Raw genomic sequence first — 13,601 nt, forward strand, 5'->3', positions numbered from 1 at the left:
CTCAGAAGTTTACTTGAGTTCCAGCTTCCTGCTGTTTTGTGTTATGAAAGGGGACTCAGTGGCTAATACACACCTGAAAACACCAGAAATTGTTCATGACTTCGCAATGGTTATAACAAAAGAAAAGAGGAAAACCTTTAAAACATACACACGAAAACTCCAGAAAACTTCACCAAATTCTTCTGCCCAAGTTAAAGGCAGCATATTTTCGTGAATGATTTTCAGGCATTGTTATGAATAGAATGCCTGCGTGTTCATTTTTGAAAACAATCCTACTCCGAAGATACTTCTGGTCATTCCCTCCAGTACTGTTTATATTGCTAGGAAAGTACTTCTCAAGTATTATTTTTATTTTTCAGCCAGGCATAGTGGTTGAAGGGTTTCTTCAAGTAATGTTTTAATGCAAATTGGTTTGACTGTCAAAAAAATAAGCTCCTTGATACAGTTACTTAAAGTCTTTCAAACTCAAGACAGTCAGAAAATGTAGGTGAATTCAAGCCTATGTAAGTATATCCAACTGTAGCATTAAGTTCGCTTTCTTCAATCAAGCATTCAGCATACTTGGGTTAGATACCCTTTTTGGAAATTCAGATAGACAAGTTTAATCTGAAATAAAAATTCAAGTCTTTTCTTCATGTTTATGAAAATCTTGATTTAGCCTACCAGAGAGAGGACTCATTTTCTGACTGATTTTAGACTCACAAAGAATATTGTAATAATGGCATGAATACAGTCTATTTTCCTAGTTAAAACCCCTAAACTCCAAATAACTTAAAGTGTGCATAACTGGACAGTTTACATTATACCATTTAAATAGAAGATTCTTTCTCTTCACTGGTCAGGAGCTACAGAATATTTTTTAGGACCTTCTGCTGCCAGACCATTCTAAGGTAAAATATTTTTATTATAGCAACTGATGTTCTATTAGATTTCATGAAAAATGTACAGCATGAAGAGGTGCTTTTTATTGTCATTATTTTCCAAAACCATTCCCATAAGGGAAGAAGAATGAATATCTCTCAGGTGGACCTAGTCAGCTTTTCTGTTGAACATCATTCATTCACTGTACAATGAAAGTGGAAATAAGGACCTGTACCTCTGACTGAGAAAGAGAGAAAACTCAATGTTAGAAATCCAACATGAAGAGGAATACCTCTCAGCAGCCTACCTGCTTGCAGCCTGCTGACTGCAAAGGACTTGTTTTTCAAGCTATTATGGTTTTGGATCAAACATAATTTGATTGATCCTTAAGAAAAATGAAGTAAAGAGCAACACTGAAGTAACAGTAGTGGCAAGAAACAAGGTTCACCTAACTCAGGTTTCAAAGATTGAACGGTAGATTTTTCTGATCGATAGTACAAAGCTCCATAGTAACAAGCATCTCTATACCTGTGAGATCACTTTAGGATGAAGATCTGTGATATAAGCAAGACAGCTCATATCCCTCCTTTGTGACTTTTTTGTGACTTATAGTGCCTGTATGCACTATCCTAATTGCTTACATTTCCTTAGAAACGATGAAGTAAAACCTTACTTTTCTTCATTGCTTACAGAAAGATGAAGAAGATGTAAGAGATTTCTCAGCCATGTAAGGTGAGATGAGATGAATTCAGGTTTAAGCATAAAATTAATGACACCTTAATTACAAAAGAACATTATTCTTCATTTTCTTTTTGAATAAAGGTTTTATTAAAATATAAAATGAGAAAATTTCATGCTCAAACAATTCTTGGATTTTAGGATATGTCCAGAGGCTTTTCTTTCAAGCATCACATATATCATGGTTGATCTCATTCTGCATCACTTTGACATTTAATAAGACACTCAAATGAGAAGGAGAAATATCCTGAAAAAGTTAAGTCATTGAAAGTAATTAACTTTTCCTAAAATCATCCCTGTGAGAATTTGGGACATGCAATGAACTTAACCCAACAAACACCAGCACTCAATATTCTATTTTCAGAGGGACAAAGAGGTAAAATGAAAAACCTCATTAAGTTCTAAAAAGTGGTAGTGAAAAAATCATGTTAATAAATGAACTGACATAAGGTAGACTTACTGGAAAGGTATTTGATACAGCACAACTATATGGAAATATCAGGAAAATATTCATAACTAAAAGTTTATGTGATAAAGCAAATAAGATCACAACACAGTCCACCCACATATGCATTGAGATGGTGCAGGCCTTTTTAACTGAACAAAAATCCTCTGTATTTTAGGTCTAAAGTGGTTTATTCATGGCTGATTTGAAACTTGCAGCCTTTTCATAGTTTCTTCGCTTCATTCTACAGGACAGAAAGCCATTCTGCTTTTTCTTACTGGAATCTCTTTTTATAACTTTCAGTTATGTAGTCAAAAATCTGGATGAATGGCATCAGTCTGAAGTACTTTAAGTTAAAGCAAGCATGCTCCTATTTAACGAAGAAATGGTGCATTCCCTTAAAGAAAGTCAGTACAGAAGTGGGAATGGTAAGACGATAAGCTCTGCCATTCAATGGGAAAGACTAGGAGTTCCATAAGAAAGGATGGTGTAGGAATAGGTGCAATTGTGCAAGAATTTGTAATGGCAAGCTAGAACTGGTTTCGCTTAGGAAGACTGCAAAATGCCTTCTCAAATGGGTTAGATGTTTTTTTTCCTTCCTTCTGCATTTCAGATAAAGTTGCAGGGAGAAGTTGTGAGGAAGCTCTGTCTCTCCCTGATATGCAGAGAGATAATATGTTTGCAGACATGTGCAAGGCCTCCTCGGGACAGAGAGGGTGGGGGAGGAGGGAGAGAGAGAAGATACAAAAAGCCTTGGAGAAGGTGGGGCATTGTCTTTTTCCCTGGGGCCTGGTGTGTGCAGCATCGTTTAGAAGTGGTCCTTGCCTCTGAAATAAACCTTCAATCCTTCCACTGCCTTGGCATTCTTGGGAAGAATACCTGCGTATGTTTGACCTTACAGATGGATATTAGAAAGATAAAACAAAATTAGAATAGGAAACAACACTATACACAGAATGCATATCCATATAGGAGTCCAGAAGTTGGAAGCTGGAAGGTTGAATGAAGCCACACTGTTGTCCCAAGTACTGCAAAGAGAAAGGAAGCCACTGGAAATGACAAGTGATCTTCTGGTGTTCGGATGTTTTATTATCTCAAGGGAGTATTTATGTTTAATTTTTGTCACTGTAATATTGTACAGAAGTCTGGGAAAAATAAAAGAGCAGAACTATCCCTGGGTAACCAGCCACTCTCATCTAAGGCAACAGGTCGGTTTAGGAGCTAAGCTTGTTTAAGAGGACTGTATCAGCTAAACTAAATCAGTAACAGAAACTCCTAGCAAAGTTATTGTAAGTCCAATAAAAGAGTAGGGCAGGAAACTACACTCCCCTCATAAAGCAAATAGCTGGTGGAGTAGAGTGGTGAGAGCATATCCCACCACAAGCTCATCAGCAGATCAAAGAAGGAGCCTGTCACCCAGCAGAAGGTGCCAGAGCACTTGCCTCTCCGAAGGAGAAGACTGTGAAACAAAGCTACACACTTGGAGTATTATACACATAATGGAGTATTATACATTGGAGAGGGAAAAGAAAAGTAAAAAAAAAGCATCTTAGGTAACAGCATAACCTCTCTTGAATAAAATGTCTTCTTCTAAGACAATTGATTCATGTTTGCAAATGGGGGAAATCTGCTGATTGAGCACCAGAGAGACCAGAGAGATTAGCTTAATTTTCCTAGGTTTCTGCACTAGGCTTGTACAAGAATTTTATTAATGATCACTAGAAATTTAAATCTGTCCCTGCTGCTGCAAAACTAGCCCTTACAGAGAGTTTTTTACATATGGCAGTTATCACCTTTATTTCCTGCACCTTTTCTATAAAGCTAAATTGTGCTGATAAATCAGCAAAAAAAGGAAAATGCAAATAATTCTTTCCAGAAAAAAGGGCATAATGTCAGAAAGCTCCATACAAAATAGTCTTACAGTGATACAGGGTTGGACACAGAATCTTGTCATAGGATAATAAATAACAAGGGCGAAACTCAGGAACATGATGGTAATTTGCAGAAATGAGTACTTGTAACACCACACACCACTCCTTTGTGTGCCTTGCCAGGAACTCTTATGCTCTGACAAGCCTGTGCCAACAATAATACTAGAGTGCAAGCATGTGATGACTTGATGGTCCCAGGAGCTAGAAGGAACAGAATGGAAACTAATGAATAATGAAGAGTTAAAAGATTTGCCTGCCACAACTCTTGAGACAGCATTAGATGACTTCACATAACGAGTGAAACAATACATTCTTAACCCAGAGACAGAGAATAGATTGAAGCATAACAATTAAATTGCATTTTTAATGGAATGGTAATTATAAAATATAAATATTTAGGTTAAATGTTAATTTGCAGTAACTTTACTATAAAAGCCAACTTTTCCAGATGTGCAGTCAAACTATCACTGAACTTGATCTTGCCACTAGTGAAGTCATGAATAAATTTTAATATCATAAAAGTACTTGAAATAAGAAAAGAGTGATATTTACTCAAGAAGAATATTAAGGAGAATCTTAAATGTATGATAGCATGTAAAGAAAAAAAGGAATATATTAGACTGCTTCTTCCCACCTCAATGCACAAAATGTACCATTTAATCAACTTTGATGGATGACTTAGAGAAAAGGAAATAACATTGAAAAGATTGTTGCAAACACCTATATATTTGGAAAATATTTCAATATAAGAAGCTAAGTGCAGCAATTTCATTGACAGTTGCATTGCATAGATCTTCAAACCAGGTGAAAGAAGCACAAAGTAGTGAAGATCAAGAAACAAAGATAATGTTTCTTGACAATTTACCTGTACAACTGCTGGTGATAAGTGTCTATATAAGGACAGCAAAGAAGGAGGTTCTGAACTGGACCCAGGAATCACAGTGGTAATCTCTCCTCCTAGCTATGCTCTAATCCTGATCCCCAACTAGCACAGGTAACACACTAACGTAATTTGACTAATGAAGAAAATATTAATTTTCCAGTTTTTCCAGCAGTGGTAAATCGGTTACATTTTTACCTGCCATATAATAGTCTAAAATATGTGAGTATTTTTGAATATTTGAATATTTTTTAGCTGTCATATAATACTCTTGGACAAAAGTTCCAGAGACTCCATCATTCAGAAGTTTTTATGGACTGGACAAACTTCATTGCTATAACAAATAAAAGTAATTATAATTAAAAAATGTTCTGTTAACTCTGTAAAGGCTTTAAGTATGACAGTTACAAGAAAAAATAAACATCTGGGAGAATATCTATGATGGCTCACTAGCTGGTACATGGACAAGATGCCTCATTCAAATGGGAATATAAAATGCACGTTGTATTAAACACACTGGACAAGAATCGATCTCATGGATGAACATCCCTCTCATCATCTATAGCACATTATCCATGTGATTAGAGCTACTGTTCCTTTTAAAATCAGATGTTTTGCCAAACGCTGCTGCCCAATATCATCTGTTGTTACCTTCATTAATTCTGTGTCTGAAATTGCTTCCACTGACAGCCTTTTGGCACCTGGGAATTTTCAGAAAAAGCACTTCCAGCTGGTCTCAAGGTTGGAAGGCACCCGCCTCTATGCTGATGGTATTTCAGTGAATTAATCCAATCACAATAAGTCTGATATTCAGCTGCATTCTGCTCTGGAGACATTTTAGGAAGCAATTCTGGCTACTGAACAAATCAATATTTTTGAAGACAGAAACTGGTTTAGATAAAATAAAATCCATATGAGAAATACTTCAGCTGAAAGATTTGTGCCTATAGGTTAATGGGAAAGGAACGTTCAGTCCTCTCTGTTCCCTGCTTGGGCAGCCTGACCTACTCCCAATGTAACTTGGTAAGACCTGCAGATGTCTGAATGCAAGAAGTCAGACCAGAAAGTAAAATCTGGTCTTTTGATGTTAAACGTTTTTACTCCCATAAAGTCTGTGGGTTATGATGAGGAACAGTGATTGAAGCTTTGGGGACCCCAATATAAGAAGGATGTGGACCTGCTGGAGTGACTCCATAGTTGCACCACAAAAACATTATCAGAGAGCTGGAGCACCTCTCCCAAGAAAACAGCGTAAGAGGGTTGGGGCAGGAGAAGAAAAGGCTCCAGGAAGACCTTATAGCACCTTCCGGTACCTAGAGGGGCCCTACAAGAGAGATGCAGAGGGACTTTTTACAAGGGAGTGGAGTGATAGGACAAGGGGGAATGGTTTTAAATTGAAAGAGGTTAGATATTAGGAAGAAATTCGTTACTATGAGGATAGTGAGGCACTGGAACAGGTTGCCCAGAGAAGTTGTGGATGCCCCATCCCTGGAAGTGTTCAAGTCCAGGTTGGATAAGGCTTAGAGCAAGCTGGTCTAGTGGAAGGTGTCCGTACCTATGGCAGGGGAACTAGATTATCTCTAAGGTCCCTTCCAACTCAAGCCATTCCATGATTCTATGAATTCATTCTCAGCTGACAGGGGTTTTTTTTGTCTTCAAGTCATGGAAAGGATAAACAGTCACTGAAAATTGTAGCAGATCTGCTCAAAAAAAAAAAAAAAAAAAAAAAGAAGAAAACAACCTAGACATTAGCATTACTGCTTCACCTGCCTCTTGAGCTAAAAGATTCACTTCATTCTACCTATTCACACCACCAAGAGCTGTGTTTATGAACTTTGTAGAAAAGGAAAAAGTAAAAGGAATTCCTAGAAGAACATTTCAGATGAACAGAAAATTTAATATTTATTATTGTTCAGAGCAAAATAAAGTTACATATCAAATCCAAGTCCAAGTAATAGAATCCATTGTAAGTTCTAAGAAATATTGCCTAACAAACTTAATGCATTTGCCTTACTTCTGAAACATGCCAAGAAAGTATACAATGGAGTTATGGAGAATGCCCTTCAGTTCAGTGGTTAACAGTGCAACCAGTAAAATTAATAGAGACTTTATGGTTAGAGTTTCAGTAGGTAGTCAAGTGAACATGAAGCAGAATCATCTCAAACCAATTATCCTATCCAAATTCAAAATTTATCATTACGTTTAACTTGATTCTTTCACTATTAATGAAAAATAAGCAATTATCATCCCCTTTTCATTGTATATTTCTTCTGACCATTCATTTGAAAAGGTCTATTTGAGATTGAAGCAGATCTAAAAATATCAATAATTGCTTTTTCTACACTCCAGAAAATATTTTCAGATCTACATTAGACACAAATAATTTACAGCTAACACATATGTTCTATATTCTACTAGAGGTTGAACAGAGCATTGAAATTAAATGGCAGATCTACTGAAGTTTCTGCAAATTTTGTTTCCAATTCCAAACAGAATAAAAGACAAAATCTATTGAGAATTTTCCATAAATGGAACTGTATTGCAAAAGAGTGTTGTATATCTTTGTCCGTCACACTCAGTTGCTTAGCATTTGGCTGCTGGCCTGCAATATATTAGAATTCAACTTCAAATCCCTGCTGTCCTTCAGCCATGGTATTATTGTTTATCCCAAATCAAGCTGAGTTTCCTCCACTCATACTCTTGCTATCCAGTTTGCATGTTTCTTGTCTATAACAGATTATCCTCAAAATTTAATAGACACCAACAACTTCATAAAATATTTTACCTTTGATAAAACAGGCTATATTGCTATAATCCATTAAAGAAAAAAAAAAAAAGAAAATTCTTTTCAGACCTATTCACAGCAGTGTGTTCCTGGCTGGCTGCCCAAAACTATTATCATTCTATTAGTATTGTTTGTTAGATTTCATCCAGCTATCACATGCTAAAACTACAGCTGTTCTGTCTACATTTGGATTTTAAATATCTGCTCTATTTTTTTTCTGCCTTTAAATGATGCAAAGGAGGGAAAAAACTTCCCCAATATAAAGATACCTTAAATGTGTGATATGGATATGTACGATACTGTTCTTGTGAGCAAAGGAACCCTGCACTCTACTGGAAATGGGGAGAAGAACCATTGGTGGGCTCTAAGTTGAGAATTTCTCAGTTCTTCTGTAGAGTGGACACTCTAATACAGCCCCAGTTCCATCCTTTCCATCTTTTATTTCTTTTACTGGACTACAACATCTTGAGAAATAAGGCACACCATGTTAGCTCAAGATTTAATGAAATCTTTACAAAAATACTTTTCCATCATCCTAAGTTGTGAATTAATGGTTTGTTCATTTCTTCATTCTCTGGTTTCAAACCTAAGCAAGAAATCCCAGATTTTTCAAGCTAAAACAGGTGACATCCTCCCATATGCAATACATAAAGACATTGTTTATTCTATACAGAACAGCACAGCTTAGAGATGACTTATCTGGTCCTGGGAGCAATACCCCGTCACTAATTCTGTACTTGGCCTGGGCTAATTTGCCTTTTCTTTCAGCTCTGTAACTTCTCCAATATCTCAGAGCTGCATGCTGCAGTTACACCCAATCAGAAGTGCTTAGAGAGTAGTTTGACATCAGTCACTTGGAACTGTACCTTCTCTAATAATGGATAAAGAAGGGTTATGCTACAGAAGTCAAGGGCTTGCTGGAGGGGAGATGTTGAAATAAAAACTAAACTAAAAAATAATAAAACTAAAAAATCAGGGAACTTTCTCTGCCAACAGACGTTGCCAGCAAAATAAATACTGCTTGCCCAGCAGCAAGGGCAACTTGAGTTACGTTACCACTAAAGACCTTCAGCAGAAATGTCAATCACAATTATGATTATAATATATTTGGCATTAAAATGTCAAATGTGTCATTGATCTTCCTCTAAGAAATAACCAAGATCACGCATACTATATGTATATTTTTCTTAATCTGTGGTTAATACAGATTTTAACAAGATGCTCTAGATAAGAATCGACATGTACAAAACCTTTGTAACATATCCAACTAGGAAATGTTCATGCAGATATATTCAGACAACCTAAATCGCAAAGCTGCCAAAGCGGCATTCTGTGTTTTTTGATCTATAACTATGAGAAGTTGTAAAAAAAATCTAATGAGCCATTGTAATCTATTTTTATGAAATAAAAATGTCAAACAGTCTTGGTCCAAGCACAGTTACAAAGCAAAAATCTCCTCCTGAACGTCACGGAGGAAGTGGAAGAAAGCACAAGTGTTTCCTCCCAGTGCTGATGGCTGCAGGACATAAGCTAATCATTGCCTCAGTAACCCTCAGTGTGGTTTTCTCAATACCTATGCCTTGCAGGTCACTTCAGCAGTTACTATTAATTTAATAAGAGTTTCTTTATGCTTGTATTTAAGTACAGTACTTGCCCCCGGTCTTTGAATGCATGCTGGGTAGAAAGCATTAACATTATCTACACCATTTAAGATTATGCACACTTCAATTAGATCTCACAACCATTTTTCCTTAGTTGCTGCCATCATCCTAGTTCCTGCAGGCTGAAAGCGGAATGTTTTCTCTAGACCTTGTTATCTTTTTTGTCACTTATTCCATAAAACTGCAATCCCATCTATTCCTGAAAAATATTCCTTATCGATCTGCTCTTCTTACTGTATTTTCCATAACTTACATCCATCCAGGTGAGATAAAAACTGAACTAAATTATTCCACATTCATATGTAGTACTAAACCCAATGTAGCCTTAATTTTTCATACATAAGGAACAGCTTTGTGCTCGATCGTTGTCACAGAGCCAGAAAAGTGCTTAAGAATACAGTTGATTTTAAATATTTCAGTAGTTTTATTGATTTGAGAGAAGGAACTCATATATGAAAACTCAGACATGCATTAGAGTTTGGTTCTGCTTATTAGTTTTGGAAGGCTGTTTTAAATATCGTCTTTCCTAATTCGATCTCATATATTTCATTATTTATTACTTCTCTGTGCAGTGATTAAGTTGAAATTTGTGAAGTCGCTTGCCTCCTCTCAGCCCTCTCATTTGCAACCCAGTGTTTTCTGAATTGCCATTTATTTTTATACAACACTTCTGACCAAACTGTTGTTATATTTGCACAGGGTTTTTTGGTTGGTTTTTTACCACATATCCTATGGCTTTGTCTGCTTGGTCTCAACAGTTTACCGACTTGGGCATCAGTTATTTTGGGTACTGCTGAGTTCTTTTGGTCTTTTTCGAACACTGCTCTTGGACATATTCCTGAAAAATGTGAACTTGTCTGCTATTTTTACTGTCTCTACATGGGACAAACTAATGATGGGACAGACAGCAGGGAAAGTGAAAAACATCTGTGAGAGAGGTGACCGGTGCAATTCCAGATTAGAAAATATAAAACGTTAATATTCAGCTGGAGATTTCAGAAATTAAACTGGTAATCTGTATGGCTTTTCCTAAGGAATTATACTTTATTTCATGCTAATATGGTTTCGCTATGAATTTTGAAGTACCTCCTGCAGTTAAAATAATGTCAGCTTTATCAAGAATATATGTCAAGAGGTGCATTAACAACCAATATTAATGTACGGTGCATCTAGGTGAAAAACAAAATAAAATCTTATTTTCACTGTCTTTTTTACAAGCAGGTTATTCAGAAATTCTCTGAACGCTAAAGTTTTTTAAATGAACATTGATTTATTTTTTCCATTTAAATATAGCTACTAAAGAGAACTATGTCTTTGAGAATTGAGACTCCTGGTGTATCTAAACATTTATCCAATAAAAAAAGAGAAGGTAAACCACAAGTGACAGACTATCTTTCTGCTTACTGAGTAGTAGTAAAAAGTAAGGTACTTTTCCTAATATGCATATGCTACATTTGCAGCAAGTTCACAGAAACCACTAGAAATTAATAGGGCATTCTTTTCTTTTTTTTCTTTTGTTACTTTGTTTATCATCAGATTCACCCAGTTTACTATCCATAAATTACTAGAATTGTCAGATTTGTTTCTACCATACTAATAGTTTATTTATTCTCCAACTTCCTAGACTCCTGTTTTTCTTCTTGTAGAGAGATTCGGATTACTCTGAGCAGAAAAGCATGTCCCAGAGTACAGGTAAGGAGTGACCAGAAGGCGACCAGCCTTAATACAGCCTCTTGACCAATTCCAAAAAAAAGCTCTAAAGATAAAGAGCAGGGAGAAAACCCTGTCAGAATATAAGCAACAGCACAAGAACTGGATAAGAGGCTGCGAGAGAGATGGACAAGACAGAACATGAGAAGTGTTGTTCACAAGAAAGACACATTGTAGGGGGAAAAAAATGAATTAACAGATCAAAGCAAACCATGGATGGATTCCATGTACAGATAAAGTGAAGAAAAGGAATCTTAGTCTTATTTTTGTAATCTGCTGAAAGCTTGGCTTTGTGAGTACTAGGACTGATTATGCATACAGAGGTATCTAACCAGCTGCACCGTTACATGTCCACAGATTTAATGAACGTACTTCAGAGGTCTACAGCCACTGAAAAACCTGTGTCACTTGGATGTCAGAGATAGAAAGTAGAGACTAGCGTATACTTTCTAAGACTTTTCTTAAGTTAACATGAGAAATTTTACATACCACTATATTTAAAGGAGTGTAAAGCTTCAAATTTGATGCAGTTTATATTGGTACATCATAACTTACATTGACTTGCCTAGGGTAAACCTTAAGGTAAGATGAATCACTCCCTAGAAGCATCTGCTTCTCACCACTGTAAGCACTAGTGGGAACTACAGTGACTGTATCAGATGCAGCCACCTACACTGCACCTGGTCAAATGAATCCCATAAAAATTATTAGACCTATATAAATATTTAAGCATGTTAAACAGTGAGGCACATAGAAGACACTTCGCCTCTTAACCCCTGAGGATTTCTAGGTATTTGATTTCTTTAAAAGGTTAAACTGGATGGTTAGTAAAGCTGACAGCACCTTAATTCTTCAAAAATCATATTAAAGACAAATATGGATGTCACAAAATTTTCAAGTGGATCCATATCTTCACTGTCTGAGAAAACTTTTAACATAGTGCTAAGATTTTAGATAACTGAATTTTCACTCTAATTCCTCTCAACCTTAAAAATACTTGGAGATTCAGGCCAGGCGTCTCAGAACAGTCTTAACCTTGTTCTTACCTTGTTCTATTTCATCATAGCATAGTATTTCTACATCTACATAAACTACCAAGCAGCTTATGGGGTAGCTGTTTACTTTGTTGACTACAAGTTCTCATTTGAGCCAGTGATTTTTTGCAGTGTCATTAAGCATGTAACGTCATCATATGCCATGCCCATATAACGTTCCTCTATGACTAGTAATCTCATTTACCTTAAACTTCAAACAATAGCCAATCAAAACTATGCTGATACACCTTCACCTGCTCCTTTCGTGGTTTTGTATGTATATCCACACAACTGAGGCTGCAGTTGGACTAGGTTCCTGTTATATCCCAACTGCTGCATGGCACTTGAGCTTTCACAGTCACTCATGGAGCTAAGCCCTCACTCTCTATTTTCTGTGTGTTCTGCTTGACCAAAAGACAAATGCAACACGCTTGAAATATAACAAGAAATGTATTTTAAATGAATAAATCAGAGAGAAGAGACTACAGCTTTAACCCACCCCTTTCTACACTAAACTTCAAGGCTTTGCGGCAGCAGTGGGTAAAACTGAGACAAAAAGGATACTGGACAGATACTGCAAACAAATGCAATCTTTGGCTTGGGGATTTAGGAATCATTATTCCCCTGTGACAGCCAGCTAAACATGGAAGAGAGGTAAGTGGGTAGAAGGCTTTCTCACTGTTCTTTGCATAAACAGTGCAACAAAGATAAGAAGTTTTCCCGGAAATAGTAAGGATGAACCAAAGAAGCAAAACAGAGTAAAGCCTCAAAAATATATGGTCTGGAAATATTTTGAATTAATTGATCCAGTAAAAAAAAAAAAAAAAAAAAAAGAAAAATATAGGGAAATATTATACTTCCAGTTCCTAAACTGGCTATAAATAATATGATGATGTTGTCAGGATGTCATTCAAATAAAAATTGTCTCAAGTCCTTTTGTGTTAGATGTTTATTTTCAAGTTACTGATGGAAAGGATTTTTTCTGTATCCACAGAGAGTACACAATAATTCAGAAATTTTGATGCTATTACTTATTGATGTTGTTGAGAACTCATAAGCAATACATAAAGATCAATAGACATAATCTACCTGTATTGAGAGCCTCTATCTCTCACTGCCAGTAAAACCATGCATTTATTCAAGTTCTGAGCCTGCAGGACACAATTGAGTGTAGTTGCTGGAAGGGAGCTGGTCAGGAAGTAGCAGGGAAGGGCAACGTCTCCAAAAGGAATATTACAGCTTCTGGGTTTCTGAATCCTTATTTCGGAAAGGCATAGCATTGCTTCACAACAGCTTTCAAAGAGCGAGAAGCCACTCCAAGTTTTTTGGGGTGAGATTGGGAACAGACATGTACATCCTCTCTGCCCCATATGTCTTCCTACCTTTCCCTTTTCTCCTTTATCACACAATATTTGCCTCCTTCTTGAGACGTGCAGTGCAAAGGCACAAAATAGCCATCTTTTTACCTGTGGTATAACCTCAACTCACCTCCTCCTGAGCTGCTCAGAAGAGGCAAGAACCAGAAGCTGTTCCCCAGAGAAGATGGAGTACAAAGG

At 36.5% G+C, this 13,601-nt stretch overlaps 1 protein-coding gene across 2 annotated transcripts in view; it reads right to left on the bottom strand.

Moving 5' to 3' along the window:
- GABBR2 (gamma-aminobutyric acid type B receptor subunit 2) overlaps positions 1–13,601 on the bottom strand; it is a 477,952-nt gene that overhangs the window by 288,164 nt on the left and 176,187 nt on the right. The gene's annotated exons all lie outside the window — the stretch shown is intronic.

Source organism: Pseudopipra pipra, chromosome 1 (assembly GCF_036250125.1).
Source record: "Pseudopipra pipra isolate bDixPip1 chromosome 1, bDixPip1.hap1, whole genome shotgun sequence".
NCBI classification, from domain to species: Eukaryota; Metazoa; Chordata; class Aves; order Passeriformes; family Pipridae; genus Pseudopipra; species Pseudopipra pipra.